Raw genomic sequence first — 16,016 nt, 5'->3', positions numbered from 1 at the left:
GCAGATCTAGAATGGGATCCTGCACAGAGAGAGAGAAGCTCCAGTTAAGTCTCAAGGAGAAAGGGGTGGCGTTATGAGCGGCCCAGGGAGCCAGCAGTGCTGCCCCAGAAAGGAAGGTTGGTGACCTTCCCTGGCCGTCCTGAAGGCTGCTTGCCGTGACAGCGGGGACCAGGTCACGCGGCTGGGCGGCAGCCTGCTGGGAAGGTCCCCAGACGCCCTTCCTCCCCGCTCTGTCGTGTCTCAGGAAGTTCTGAAGAGCAGGTTCCTGTTTTCTGAGAACACTCCTGTTTTCCGGGTGAGCTGCGGTTCTCGGCCTTAGAGGACTTCACAGCTCAGCCATGAAAGGTATGAAAGGTGCCCGAGGGGAGAGGCCAGGATCCAGAGCTGCCTGCAGCCCCGCCTCTCTCTCTTCAACTGCCCGGTGCTGCTGCCTAGGTGCTCCGTTCAGGGCAACCCAGGACTGCACTGTCAGCCCCAAGTGCGGAAAAATCCTTTCCCACTTTGTTTGGTGGGGACCTGGCAGTTGGTTTCTAAATTCAACCTAAGTTCTCCTCACCTGGCCCAAAGCCCAGTACCCATAGCATCGAGAGAGCCTTCCTGCCTCCTCCCTGCTGGCCTTGGGCAAAACCCCAAATCAGAGCGCTCTCCCGAGGTGCGATGGAGGGAGGCAGCAGTGAAAGCAGAAAGGCAGCTCTCAGTGCTTGGGCTATGGCATTCTGTCAGCCCCCAGGGCGCATGCTTCAACCCCTCTCTATGAAACTCCCTCCCTTGGAGGATCCCATTCCACAGAGCTTTGGGAACAGCTGGAAAAAGGGGTGCTGTGATGAGGCGTGGCATGGTGTGGCATGGCGTGGCACGGCACTGTGGCCTGGTGCAGTGAATTGAGCAAATAGGCAGGAGGACCAGATATCGGATGGATGTCATCAGAGAGAGGCTGGATGGGGACTGGATGGAAGGGACAGACAGGAGAGCTAACTGGAAATGCCCTGCAGGCAGCTAGAGACAGACTCAGGAAGGGCACACGAGGGAAGAGCGAGACCTGGACACGTGGATGTGGGTCTTCCTCTAGAGGGGACAAGTGATGTCATGGTCCCAGGAGGGCCATCTGCTGAGCACCTGTGTGCAAGGACAGAGCCAGGTGCTTTACATGCACTAGTCTTCTCAGTGACCCTGTATGATAGCACTCAAGAAAGTGAGGCTCAGAGAGGTGAAGTAGTTTGACCAAGGTCACACAGCTAATAAATGCTGGAGGCATATGTCAGTCCAAGTCTACATGTGTTCCCTAAGCTTTTTTCCAGGGGCCTCATATCTAAACAAGGCTTTCACAGAGGTTTTCAGAAGATGCTGTACACATGTGATCCTAATGATTCTAATGATAACAACCCACCTGCACCAGTTAGCAATGACGTTTGGTGGTAAGTACTGGAAATCCCCAAATGGTGGCTTGAACAAGATAGGGGCTTACTGGACCGTTGGGTGGCCTGTCAGGGAGGATGGTTCGCACTGTGCTCCAAGAGGAGCCATTGTGAGTGCCAGTAGCCCTGGGGGCTTGCTTTTCTCTCTTATGAGGAGAAATCAGAGGAGGGCAAGCTGGAGCTCCGTGTGGCAGTCCTCCAAATCATGAGGAACCCAGGTTATGCCTAGACTTCCGCTGTACCGTCTTCATGCTCCTGCTTACACTGGCTGCTGCAGTGCCAAACATCACACCCATGTTCTAGACAAGAAGGAGGAAGCACAAACAGCAAAAGGAACAGACTGCCTGAGGTAGCTCCTACACCTGAGGTGTAGCTTTTTTAACTGGGCATAGATAATGAAATTGGGATTCTGTTGGTTGTGAGAAGGAGAGAATGGATGTTGGGGATCAGTCTAGCAAGACATGTGACCTCACGTCTGTGACCCATCTCCAGCTGGGTGCTCCACCGCCAAGGGCCAGCTCATTCACAGGGTCAGCCCCAGGCATGGAAGACTCAGCCTCTGACCAGAGAATGACGTAGTTAAATCCAGCAAATATTCACATAGAGTATAGACTTGAGGCCAGAGAGCGGAGACAATGGACTTTAGACCATGCGTCTGAGGGACTGGCTAGCAGGAGGTTTAAGACCCACAGTCGTGCTGTACTCTAAGACCATTACTCAGCTTTGAGGAGTTTGGGCCTTTGTGTCCACTGGTGTAGCCAGCTTAATGGATTTAGGTCTGAAAGGAATATTCTTCAAGGGGCATTGCTTATCTTGGACTCCAGAATCCCGGCAAAGATTGTGCAGAGCCTGACCAGACATCCATTCTTAACAATATCCAGAAATGTCCCATTATGGGTTGAATTATGTCCCCCAAAATTCATGTGTTTGAGTCCTAACCCCCGTAGCTTAGAGTGAGACTGTATTTAGAGACAAGTTCTTTAAACAGGTAATTAAACTAAAATGAGGTCATGAGGGTAGCTTCCAATATGACAGGTGTCCTTATAAGAGGAGGAAATGAGGACACAGACACACACGGAGGGACAACCACGTGAGGACACAGGGAGAAGATGGCCATCTACGAGCCCAGGAAAGAGGCCTCAGGAGAAACCAGCCCTGCTGACACCTCGATCTGAGACTTCCAGCCTCCGGAACTGTGAGAAATAGACATTGTGTAAGCTGCACGGTCTGTGGTATCTGTTACAGCAGCCCTAGCAGACTAAATGTATGTTCTTTCACAAAAGCAACCACTAAGAACGATCCAGCCTATACAGGAAAGAAAGAGAAAAACGTGCGGTTGACTAAAGAGTTAACAAGTGTAATTTCTCACACATCAAGCTGCCATTCGCGCACGGTGGAGTTCTGTAACTAGCATTTAACTCTCCTCGCCAGGAATTGGAGCTGGCTGGGGCAAACGCCTGTGTCTTAGTTCGGCTCAGATGCATCGATCCTCTCCTTCTGTCTGGTCCTTCTTTGATTCCAGATTTTCCTTACCGGTCGCAGAGAGCCTTTCATCTCATCACCCGGCATTCTTCAAGCTCCGTGTTTAAGTGTGGGTTTCCATCAGCTACGTTTCTAGATGCTGGTGAAAGCAGGACCTGCGCAACGCCGAAATGCCCAATGCTTCCCTTCCCTCGAGGCACTCGCTCCTCGGTGTTCCAGCAACAGCTGCCTGTTAGCTGGGAGATGGCTTCTCTCTCTATTCATTCTCTTCAATTTGGCCTGTGATTTGGGGGGCGGGGTATTGCTATACACCCCAGGTTTTGGTGGAAAGAAAAACACTTCCCATTTGGATTCTGTTGCTAACAAAACATCTTCCTATTGTTCTTCGGGCTCCCTTTTCTTTTTTTTTTTATTGTCCCTGAGCTAACATCTGTTGCCAATCTTCTATTTTTTTTCTCCCCAAAGCCCCGATACATAGTTGTATATCCTAATTGTAAGTCATTCTAATTCTTCTATGTGGGACACCACCACAGCATTGCCTGACGAGAGGTGTAGGTCTGTGCCCAGGATCCGAACCCGTGAACCCCTGTGCACTGAGGTGGAGTGTGGGAATTTAACCACTCAGCCACGAGGCCAGTGCCCTCATGCTACTTTGACTCAATAATGCTTCTTATTTGACAATATCACACTCCACCTCCCATTCATTCCCCAACTTTGTTATTTAATTATTTTATACCCACTATGTGTAGGCTGCAGGAGTTTTGCCAACTCTTCTTTGCTAATTGTTTTTGAATCAAAGTATTTGCCTAAGGAGAGAAGGAAGATTCGTAAGAGAGGCCCAGTCGGGCATGGCATAGCTGTGACGCTCAGAGCCCCACTCCTCCCTGCTTAGGGCATCTGCACCCCCACCCCCCACAGCCTGGACCTCCTGTTCATCATTCAGAGGGAACATCAGTTAAATAAAAAGAAGAAAATTAGCAAAAAGGATACACTAGAAAGAGAATAAATATACCATGAGATAATAAGCAGGATGCAATAAACAATTACAGACAAAAGCTAGAAAGTTTTAAAAGTAAATAACTAAATATTATATGCTACAAGATTGTCTTAAAAGGGGGAAACAGGATTATTTAATTCTTTTAGATACAACATTTGCTGAAAGAGGATAACGTGACAAATACTGGAGGGAGCCGTGGGAGCCATGGGGCGGGGCCAGCCTGAGGGGCTGCCCGGGGACACGCGCCATGGGACAGAAAGTACTCACTGGCAGGGCACTGCCCTGTAGGCCAACAGGTCTGCCGAGCCCCGTAGCTGTTCCAGATGATTTCCCTGCGGCCCAGCTAGCGTGTAAATCCAACACCCAGTTGGCAGGCGGGATAATGTCTCCTCAAACAGACAGGCCACCTGCCAGGAGCACCGAGCCTTCAGGGCAGCTAACCAAGGGGAATTTCAAATCTGCTAATGAGGCCATTTCTGAACTCATAGACTGTCTTGGAGAGGGGAAAAAAGAACTGTAATTTGGTGAACAAATCAGACTTGAGGAAGAAGGATACATAAAAACAGCAGGGGCAGGGTTCTAGTCCTGGCTCCGTCCCAAACCAGCCTCGGGACTCTGGGCTAGTCGGTTATTTACTGTGAGTCCCAGGTCCTCGCAAGTAAATGGGGAGAATAACCCATTGGGGCTCCATGCTCGCTTCCAGCTCCTATGCTACTGGGCCAGATCGGCTCGTTTTCCTCAAATTGGTTTGGGTAGGTGGGATTGCGTCTTGCCTGCCCCACCCGTGCACAAAGGAGGCCCTGCTTCCTGCCCTTGGGCCAGAGTCCAGTGAAGAGCCCGGAGCCCAGGGTCTGTCCTGTCTGCCCAGCAGGGCAGTTTCCCCACAAGCTGCCAGCACGGAGGAGCGAGACCAGAAACCCGAGGCAGCTGAGGTCAGACACCAGAGAGAGTGCAACAGAAATGTCCAGGCCTGGGCCGTGAAGGCCAAGCAGAGTCAGACTCGCACAGGATTCAGGAAGGAGCCCATGGGGGCCTTCCACTGTAAGCAGGATGAGCCCAAGGATGGAGCCCACCAGCAAAGCTGGGCTCCAGGACAGGCAGGGACCAGGTGAGGGGCTGAAGGACCAGGCACAGACCAGGTGACTCCCTGAGGACAGGAACAGGCTGTCAGGAGCTCCTGCTGAAAACCCAACTCCACCCTTGTGGCAGGGCTCCAGACTCTCCCCTCGGTGGATCTGGGCGTGGCTGTCACCAAGTGCACTGCCCAGGTCTCCCTCTGAAGAAGGACTTGCTGCCCAGCTGCAGGGAGGTATCAGCAGGGAGCCCCCGCTTGTCTGCTCCTTCAGGGTCTATCCCGGGGCTGAACTGGGCAGGGGTATAAAGACCCAGCTGTCTCAGCCCCACGGGACAACTCTGAGGCTTTGGGGGACCTGTGTCACAGTTTGGCCTCTGCCCAATGCTCCTTCCTCCCCAAACTCCATCATTGAGCCTGCTTCCAGAGCCCCCACTCTGCACCTCTGAAAGGCTCCGTTATGACCCACAGGCTCCAGCGTGCAGGCTGCTTCCCCTGGGCCTCAAAGGAGACACCTTAGACAGAGGCGGCTTCAGCCCGCTCACATCGGCTGGCCAGAGTGAGCATCTCTTCCCTGCTCTGTGGTCAGTAATGGAGCTTAGTAGCTGGAAATTGGCCATGGGGGAGCAGTTACATCATGGAAATCGACAAATACTTCAAATCTGGGCTTTTTTTTTCCTGGAGAGCTGGTTGTCAAACATTTACCAGCGTACCACTTCTGGATAAGAATAGGACTAGACTATTCATCGAGACCCACTTTGCCCTATGGCACATCATGCAGAGAGCGGACATTAGAGGAGAGGAATAAAGTCGCAGACGAATTATTCCAGGAGCAGAAATTCCGAGGGGGACATTTGGATGCCCTGTTCCTATGGGGGATGGAGTTGACCTGGCAGCAGCAACACCTGGAAACCCCAAACCTGGCATTCCCCATCACGTGGAAGAAGTCTCTTTGGGTTCCTGGCATCATGAGTGCAGCTGGGCGAGACTGTCTGTCTGATTCAGGGCATTGAAGATTCAGCACGCGCCTCAGAGCTAGTCTGTGGGATGATTTCCTTTGCAGCATGCGACCCAGCCACCACCACGCTAAACACCCTTTCTGCTGTCTAGACGAGTTACTATCTGGCCTCCCCATCCTGCTAGCAAGGTGAACACACCATCTCCTTTCCCCTTGTCCAATCCCCCAAAATTTCAAGAGTCATCGCACAGGTGCCTCCACACGCCACCAGTGGGCCTACGGAAGTAGAGTCTCCAACTTGGCATCTCATTTTGAAACGTTGCTGACCTATCATGCAAGATGAGAGCTGTGGACAGTGCTGACTGCAATTTTTAGAAAGAAAGAAAAGTCCTTTAAAGCCTTTTTAGTGAGGAATACACATTTATTTGACAAATACATATTCAATGCCCACTGTAAGGCCTTTAGCTAACTGTCATATTCTGTGAAGGATGATGAGAGTTACCCCATGAAGAGATTGAACTGGCTAGGTCCAGATGCATAGAAGACAATGCAACTCTGGGCACTGGCAAAGGGACAGAATATATTTGCTGTCCTTTAAGTAAGTGTGGAGAGAGATTTTCCAATAGGCTAGTACATTCACCTCTAAAAGAATGGTTCATAGGGAAGTAATTCACCCATTTTCTAATGGTGTTCAGATCCGGCTCACAGTGGAAATATCATACCCACTTGTTAAATGAATAAATGAGCCAATCTTGACTCTCAGATAACCAGAGATGATTAATTCTGCCTTAAGGTATGTGAAACAGATAAACACTTAAAAGATAGCCAAAGAGAGACTGTGTGTGTGAGCTGAGAGCATGCACATTGACTGAGAGAACGTATGTGTTAAGAAAAACAGAAAGCTTGTCAGGCAACCCAATCAAAGCCAGAAAGAAGGGGTTTCTGTCAGCGCAGCTAGATCGCTTAAAGGTGACAGAAGTAGTGGATTTATTCTGTTTCCAATCATATTTACTTGATAACAAGAAGGAAAAGAGATCAAAACCTCCTTGAGGATGGGAAGATGTAAGTTTTAAATTAAGGCCTCCCACATGACATAGTATTAAAATCTTTCATAAAAACCTAAACTCAGAGCCTTTACTCTCAGAACCTCAAACATCCAGGAAAGAACTATTTAATCACCGAGTGGGAGGCTGTCGGGAACCACAGGGAAGTGAGAGTGGGAGAAGGCAGAGTGAAGAGTGTGTTGTCATCGTGGACAGGCCTCCACAAGGTGGCCACGTTTTCTTTCAGGGACTCTAACCTCTTCGGAGGGTGTCCTCTTCCCTTTTAGGAGGATAGACAAGAAGCAAGGAAACATTCCTGTGCTTTGAGAATTCTCCGAGGATCCCCAGTGGAGGGCGGATCTGGCCTCCTGGCCCTGCAGGGTCTAATGTCCAGGAGGGTGTGGGCTGCCCCGCTCGGCCTGGCCGCAGAGAGAAAGCTGTTCTACTCAGCAGGATTGCAGCAATGCTGATGAGTAAACCCTAATCCAGAAAAATCTTTGCCCTAGCCAAGTTCTTCTCGAACTTTCTCCATAATAGGAGAGGAAGCTAAGGAGAACCATATATCAAGAAAAAATTTTCTACGTTCTCACCAAAAAGGGAGGCAGATCAGTTTGGAAATAAAGTGTAAGAGCGAGTGATGCAGAAACCTACCCCGAGAAAGAGTCCCGTGACTCTCGAGGAATGACAAGGGCGCCTCCCCTCCTACAGGGTCTCCAGCCGGGACCTCCTGCTTCCTTCCGTTCCCTGCAGGCTCAGGGCATGCTGTTGGTAGAGGCCGTATATACCGGAGGTATATGCAGTTATGTACCTATTGGTATAGGCAGTTATACACCGGAGGCCTTGTACTAAGGAAGAAAATGGTTCCAGCAAGTCGTGCTTCATCTGCACAGAGAAAACCATGGCCCTGAGAGCAGTTTACCCAGGAGTTTCCAGAGCCCCCCAGCGTGGAAACCCAGCCTTACGAGGCTCTGAGATCCTTTGGCAGGTGCCAGAGGGCGGCCTGGTTGTTGGGGGAGGGGAGGTGCAGCAGACATGACCCCTCCCTGTAAGTATGAGCCTCCTCCGCGCCTCCACTTTGAGGCCCAGCTTCCAAGGCTGGCTCTTCTTCTAGAACTCAAGAACAGGAAGGACTGACAGAAGAAAAATACTTAGGTAAAATATAAAGACAAGGTAGGAAGTTTAGAGAGAATTTTTTAAAGGTTAGAGAAAAAAAACTTTTGAAAGGTCTACAATTTTTCAATGAAATTATTTTAAAAGATAGAGTTCGGAATAACAAGGTAAAACAGATATTTAAGAGGCAAGATTAGAAATGAATAAGATTTAAATGTTCAAAACACCAAAGTAAGCCCTGAAAGCTGAAAATCACTGAGACAAGAAGTTTACAATAAGGTAAAAGCAGACACTGTTGAAGATAAAGAGTAAGAATAAAAATACAAAAGCTATAAAAGTAAAGAAGATTTCTGGAGAATGTTTTCAGAGCAAAATAAAAGCAAAAGACTTGAAAATTAGAGAGATGGTAGAAGGAGAAAAGGGAAAATACAAGAGGAGCTATTTAAGCATAAATCAAGGTAAGCAAACAAGCTGCTCCTTTAGTGAGACGACAAGCTAACCAGAGCAGGTGGGAAGCCCAGTGTTCGCTGGGTGGGTTCCATTGTGATTTCCTCTTTAACCTAAAAGCTATTGTAGGAGTTGGTTTTATAGCTCACAAATACAAATACATGAGTTTATCTCTTGTCATATACTCTTTTTTTATTGTGGATTTCTAATTTAATTGCATTATAGTCAGAGAATATGACCGTATTATTAATAGAGTCAATTTTCATAAATGTTCAAAGTATGTTTGAAAATAATATATGACCCCTCTGTTAGGTGCAGAGCTATCTATTTATCTAATTAAACCAATTTTTAGTTGTGCTGTTGAAATCCGTTATATCTTTATTTTTATCAGCTTAATCTTTCAATTTCCTTATAAATTTTCCTTGTAATTTTATTAGTTTCTGCTTTATATTTTGAGGCTACATTGTTAACATACAAATTTATGATTGTTACTTTTTGCAGGATTTTTCTTTTCTTGTTATAAATGTTCTTTTTTATCCCTATTATCGAATATTTGTCCTAAAATTTGTCTGCCAATTTAATTTTTCCAATTAAATTTTCCAGCTTAATTCTTGACTATTTTGTGTCATTTCTTAAGTATATCTCTTGTAAATAGCACAAAGGTGAATTTAATTTTTAAAAATCAAATCTGAAGGTGTATGTCTTTTAAAAGGCCTTCAACTACTTACATCTTTTGTGGTTACTGATCTGTTTAGACACAGTTCTACCATCTTATTCTTGTGGTTTTGGCTTACCGTGGTTTTTCCTTTGTTTCTTCTCTTTTCCTTTCCCAACTTCTCTTAAATTTTGATGTTTTCCTTATTCCTTCTTATTTCCTTTGCTGCTTTGGAAGAATACATTGTGTTCTGTTTTTTTAGTTTTACTCTTCAATTTTTAACAAGTATAATTAACCATAAATAAGAAAGATAAATTTGTTCAATGTCTTTATTCTCCTTTCAAACAAGACAAGAAACTCAGCATATTTCAACTACCCCTGAAGATCCCTCTCCTTGTGAATATTGTCTAGAATTTGAGTTGAACTTTTTTTAACACATACAGAAAAATTAGATTTTTTTTCTCATTCGTTATCTTTAGTAAAATATGTATTACTATTATTCGTGTTCACCGTTGCTTCTTAGATCCCGCTCCTTCCCTCTTGGTTCACTTTTCCTCTGTTTGAAATACATCCTGTTTACTTCTTTCAGTGAGAAGCTGTAGGTGGGGAGCTCACTTAATCTTTGTCTGAAAATTGACTTTGCCCTCCTTCATAAATAATAGTTTAGCTGCGTAGAGAATTCTAGGCTGTCAGTTACTTTCCATCAGGACTTTGGAGATATAATCCAGAGTCTCCTGACATCTATTGCTGTTAAGCAGTTGTCTGATGTCATTCTAATTACTTTCTTAAATAGATTAACTTTATTTTTTCTAGGAGCCTTGAACATTTTATCTTTATTCTTGATATTCAATGTTTCGCTACAATGCGTCTAGGTATGGACTTACTTTTATTGATTCAGTATACACTTTTAACCTGAGAACAAATGACTTTCTTCAATTCTGAAAAATTGTCAACAGTATGTCTTCAAGTTTTGCTTTCCTCATTGAGCCACTTCTTGTCTTCTTCTGGAATTCCTATTATATGATTATTACAGCCCCTTGAATTCCCTTCTGTTACTCTTAACTTCTCTTTTATACTTTGTTTCTTTTTCTCTCCGTACTATATTCTGGCGATATTTCCGATTCATCAGTTTTCTCTTTAACTGTGTCTGGTGTAGCTTTTATTCCATTATTGAGCTTTTAAATTTCATTTACTATTGTTTTCATTTCTAGGATTTCTAGTTGGTTCTTTTCTATATTCATCTACTGATGTTTCATTTCTGCTTATTTTTCATTATTTCTTATTCATCTTTTAAATAAGTTTTCTTCCTTGATCTCTTTGAGGAGCCAAAGATATAATGGCTCAACGCGATAGTAGCAATTTTTGGTCATGTAACAGTTCCATGTGAGAGAACAGGCTGTCAAGCCAGCTCTTCTCCAAAGGGTCATTAAAGGACTCAGGTTAATGGAGGCTCTGCCCTTTTCCACATATACTTCCAAGGTCATAATGAATGTCTCTATCCCAGTAAGCGTGTAAATGGAGAGAGAGTTTGAGAGAGTGCATGTGAGAAGTTTTTATGGACCGGGTATGCAAATGGCACATCTCGTTTCTTCTTACATTTCATTGGTCAAGATTCAGTCATATGGTCATGCCTAACTGCAAGGAACGCTAAGAAATGTAGTATAGCTATGTGCTCAGTAAGGGGAAAAAAGTAGATTTTGACCAATTAGTCTTCTATCATTATCATTTTGTCTACAGAGAATTAATCCTCCAGTAGTTTCTCTTGTTGGTAGTCTTCCTCAGTGTTCATTATCAGTATGTTTAGGAATTTTAGTTTGTAGACTCATCTTGAATGAAAGCCTCTCTCTCAATGTCTATCTCTCTGTCTCTCTCTCTCTCATATTTCCCTTCTCTTCTCTCTCTCTCCTATTCTCTCTTCTCTCTCCTCTTCCACTACTTACTGCTCCCTGCCTAGCAGTTTGCTGGTCACCTCTACATGCCCTTCTCCCAGGTCTACCACTCTTGAAACAAATGTTATATTGGTGGTTCAGAATTTACATGTTACAGTTAATGAGGTGTCTCAGATTCAGTCACCAAAGCAGCACGCAGCTCGGCCCAGATCCTGCTTACAAGACTGGGTCTGCTTCCTCTACTGCTTGGTATTTGTATAAGCTGGGGCCCTCAAACAGAATAAGCAATCAGTAGTAAGTTCTTCTAGCTTCCATCACTGCAGGGGGAGCCCCATCTTAGCACCTAGTTTCAATCAATGCGCCTGGCTCAGATCCCCTGCCCCAAGTGAAGTGGTTTTAGTGCCCATAACTTTGCAGAATATAAACTCCCATCCATTGTACCCTCTTCAACACCTAAGGCCAGAAGGCCCGTGACTTCAGCACGTCCCTCTAAGTTGTGTTTCTGTTATACTTCTGGACCATGGAAATTTTGTCTTATTTTCAAATGTGTCTATGATCCGTTAGTGTCTTCTTTTTGTATGTTACCTATCACTGATATTTGATGTTTTTAGGGAAGATTTATTGTGGGAATGGTAAATTTACAACATCATCTGGATCTTGGTAAAACAAAACACCAAAAATCATTAAGGGGAGGAGTAGAAAAGATGAGCAGAAGTTAACTGAGAGTGGACAAGCAGTATAAGTGAGCCCTGCGGGCCCCCCTTGTAGGTCACCTGTTGTCATTTCAATGTCCTGCTCCATGGAGAAGAGGCACAGATAATGTGATGCTTCCACTCATAAATCCAGAGAATGCTCCTCAACCCACAGATCTCTTAGGTTTTACCTGTAAGGGCAGGGAGTATACCTGTTATACAAACAGCCCCGGGGCCCCAGGACAGAATAAGTACTAGTTATTCTCACTCCCATTGACTTCCTGATAAACATATTGACAACCAATGTCCAGCATAAAGTGGCAGTGTAGCATAGTGTAGTGGGTGACAGCATGGACTTTGGGGCCAGATAGCCTGGGTTCAAACCCCGTCTGTGCCACTATGACCTACGAAAACTTGGGCACGTTGGGGAACTTGTCTGAGCCTCAGTTCTCTCATCTGCAAAGTGAGGATGATAATAGTATCTTCCTCAAAGTTTTATTTGCATTAAATGAGTAAATATTTGCAAAATGCCTAGTGCTACATAAGTCCTTGTTAAAGTAAAATATGTACATAAGACACAGGACTTTCCTTCCTTAGCTAGTCATCTCATCCACTGTCAACGATGACCATTGTAGCTTTAGTCTAGACTTTTCTGGAACCCCAGTTGTTTATTTCAAACTGCCTATTGGTTATGTGTACTTGGTTGTCGCACCAACACTTCAAACACAGCAAGTCCAAAACTAAATTATCCTGCCCTGCAAATCTGCCTCTCCTCCCATGTTCCCTTCTTGGTCATCAATATCAACATTCTCACCAAAGGAAACCTTGGAGTCCTCCCAGATCCCTCTCTTCACTTCCCTTCCTCATTCCTCCAGCTTCCTTGCTCCCTGACACACACGCAAACTGCCCCTTCCAACAAGACCAGCATGACGAATGTCCCCTTTAGTACCTACCCTCTGCTTCACATTGCCTCTGCTACTTACTACCTTGGTCCTGGTCCTTTTCATGTTTCTCAGGAAGGAAGAAGGGAAAATGGATACCGAGTTAGCAATAACAATGCCCAGTAAAGAACAATACAAACACATTCCCATTACTAAAAACAAGCAACTTTCATCCCAGCAACCACGTCAAACTGAAGGCAGGTCTCTCACATCATCTTTCCAATGATGGGAAGCACAGCTCCTTGGTGCTGGAGCCCAGGGACAATGTTGTCTGACTACTGAGAAAAGACCAATAATGTAAACAGCTACCATGAACAGGAAACTATGTGAACAAGGATTTTGGAGTACAGCCAGGGCTTACATCAGGGCAAAATAAATATATTCTGAAATCCCAGCCTATCTCAGTATCCCTCCCTTTTCCCTTCCCCCATATAATTATTGGAATTAAAGAGTATGTGAATTTTAAATATTAAAGACGTCAGCAAATTTCTCTGTCAAAGTGTTGGGCAAATTTTCATCCCCACCAAAGTGTTAATAGATGCATTTTCTCCAAACCTGGGCCACCTGGGCCGAAACTGGGTATTATTGGACTTAAAATTTTGCCAATCTATTAGGTAAAATTGGTACACTTTGTTGTTGTTGTTGTTGTTGTTTTAAAGATTGGCACCTGGGCCAACATCTGTTGCCAATCTTCTTCTTTTTTTTCCCTTCTTCTCCCCAAATCCCCCCCAGTACATGGTAGTATGTCCCAGTTGTGAGTGCCTCTGCTTGTGCTATGTGGGACGCCGCCTCAGCATGGCCTGATGGGCGGTGCCATGTCCATGCCCAGGATCCAAACCGGTGAAACCCTGGGCTGCTGAAGCAGAGTGCACAAACTTAACCACTCGGCCACAGGGCGGGCCTCTACACTTTGTTGTTTTTGACTTGCATTTCTTTAATTATGAATAAAGTTGAACGTCTTTTCATATGGTAAAAAGTCTTTTTCATTTTTTTCCGTGAATTATGCCCCCTGTCTACTTTTTCTCATTGACTGGATGATCTTTTTCTTACTGATTTGTAAGAGCTCTTTCTATATTGAGACAATTAACTCTTTGTGAAATGAATTGTAAATATTTCTTCTTATTTCGTCTTTTTTTCCCCTTTCTTTGTGGTAGATTTTTCCAGACAATATTTTTTTTGTTTCTATGTTATAAAATACAGTAATCTTTTTCTTCATGATCCATTGATTTTGTGTTTTGTTTCCTTAGGGCTGTGAAGATTTGGTGGACTAAAGTCTGTGTGAAGAATGTTACGGGCAACTGCTGCCCCCTCCACTTCCGCTAACTGTCCTGAGGACTTCCTCCAATAGGGCCGATCGATGCTCAGCTGAGGCCCTTCACGATCATAAGCTGAGAGCCCATCATATGCCAGAGACTGTTTGGCTCTAGGGATAGAAAAATTCAGAGGTGAATAAGATCTAGCCCCTCCCCTCCAGGAGCTCAGAGTCTAGTCATGTCAACAAATACGTTGCATAAAGTATATGATAAAAGGTACAGGGTAGAGTGGGGCCAAAACAAAACAAAACCAGCCAAGAAAACCACCACCAAAGGTGGTGATCTTTGATTTGAGTCTTGAAAGTAGAACCGGTTTCCACCAGGTAAACCATGAGTTGAGTGAGGAGGGACATTCCAGACAGAGGGACGGTCTGGAGGCCAGCAGGTGACTACAGCAATGGGGAATTGATTACATGTGGGGGATTAGTCAAATAAACAAATATAATGAGAATTCTGGGAACCAAGTTTTTTACTGTTGGAGTAGGACGTTACAAATGTGGAAAGGGAGAAACTAGTTTGAACCCTGTGGTGTTGTTTTGGAATTGGGTGAACTCATGGAGATAGATATATAGATAGAGATACATATCTATATAGAGAGATATCTATCTCAGTGTAGAAGTAAATACAGCTGTAAATCCAAGGATATATACCAGGACACATTCCCTTGCCCTGTCAGCTGAGAGAACCCAGAAGCAATGACACCCAGTACAATAAGAACACATAGTATCCAAATTTTGGCTTCTAAATATCATTCTGCACTGAATCGAGCCAGGATTTCTTGGAGAAATGGCTCATTTGATGATTCAGGCAGGGAAAGGACAAGATGAGCCTAGAACGTCTTGTTCTACCAGAAAGTAAGGAAGTGCCCCCCAAATTAGGGAACATTTCAAAAGGACACATGAACCAGCTTAAAGAGGCTCCTACTGACCAAATCAGGAATAACACGATCATCAAAACAAATAATAATAGTTACAGATCATAGGCCATTGCATGAAATCGGAATCCACGAGTCCATACTGACATAAATATATAGATAAATAAATATATTGAAATTTTGACGAGCAAGTGTATATTCACATTGTCTCAAAGTACTTTCCTACAAAATACTTATTAATTGCAAAAGAAAATGGAATAACTCTAGAGTGGAGAAGCCTGGCAGACACAACTGTAATATAGTGATGAAAATAAACATCTCCAATGATTAAACAAATTGAAATCATGAGCCAGGTGATAGATGCAAGGAGACAAACACAGCATCACTCCTGTGCTCTTCCCGCCAAAGATTCAAGATTTGAATCCACTCATGAGCAAACATCAGATAAACCCAAATTGCAGGACACGCTATAAAATAACTGGGCCACACTCTTTTAAAACATCAAAGTCACAAAAGTCAGATATTCTAAAGGACATTATTGGGAGGGGCTGGCCCCGTGGCCGAGTGGTTAAGTTCGCGCGCTCCGCTGCAGGCGGCCCAGTGTTTCGTTGGTTCGAATCCTGGGCGCGGACATGGCACTGCTCATCAGACCACGCTGAGGCAGCGTCCCACATGCCACAACTAGAAGGACCCACAACGAAATATACAACTATGTACCGGAGGGCTTTGGGGAGAAAAAGGAGAAAAATAAAAAAATAAAATCTTTAAAGGACATTATTGGGACTAGTAGCAAAACTTGAATGGAATCTGTGGGTTAGACTTTGTAGGAGAATGTCTTTGTTCATAGGAAATATACACAAAATTATTCTGGTGGATGGAACTTCAATGTTAATAAATTACTCTCAAATAGTTCACAGAAAAAGTTTTAATACTGTTTTTCAGCTTTTCTGTAAATTTAACATTGTTTCAATAAAAAGAAAAGAAAAAAAGTGAAAAAAGTTTCTCTTAAGATACTAGGAGACCATTGTAGGACACTTCTAGAAAACTTCTTCCTCCTCCTGAAGAGATTCTGGAAGACACTTTTCTTTCTCTTCTGGATAATGTCAGGCATTAAGGTGAGATCCAGAG

At 44.6% G+C, this 16,016-nt stretch overlaps 1 long non-coding RNA gene across 2 annotated transcripts; it reads left to right on the top strand.

Moving 5' to 3' along the window:
- The first annotated feature begins 256 nt into the window (after window positions 1-256).
- LOC139045894 (uncharacterized) lies at window positions 257-15,753 on the top strand. 2 transcript variants are annotated; one of them, XR_011505240.1, is made up of 3 exons: window positions 257-1,415; window positions 1,573-1,764; window positions 13,949-15,753. It is a non-coding gene; the product is annotated as an uncharacterized lncRNA (long non-coding RNA). The 2 variants fall into 2 exon arrangements; XR_011505239.1 differs by lacking the exon at window positions 13,949-15,753 and adding an exon at window positions 2,451-9,592.
- Window positions 15,754-16,016: the final 263 nt, after the last annotated feature.

Source organism: Equus asinus, chromosome 8 (assembly GCF_041296235.1).
Source record: "Equus asinus isolate D_3611 breed Donkey chromosome 8, EquAss-T2T_v2, whole genome shotgun sequence".
In the NCBI taxonomy this organism is placed as follows: Eukaryota; Metazoa; Chordata; class Mammalia; order Perissodactyla; family Equidae; genus Equus; species Equus asinus.
Note: the sequence above shows the minus strand (reverse complement) of the source record. Positions and strands in the feature narration are given on the sequence as shown.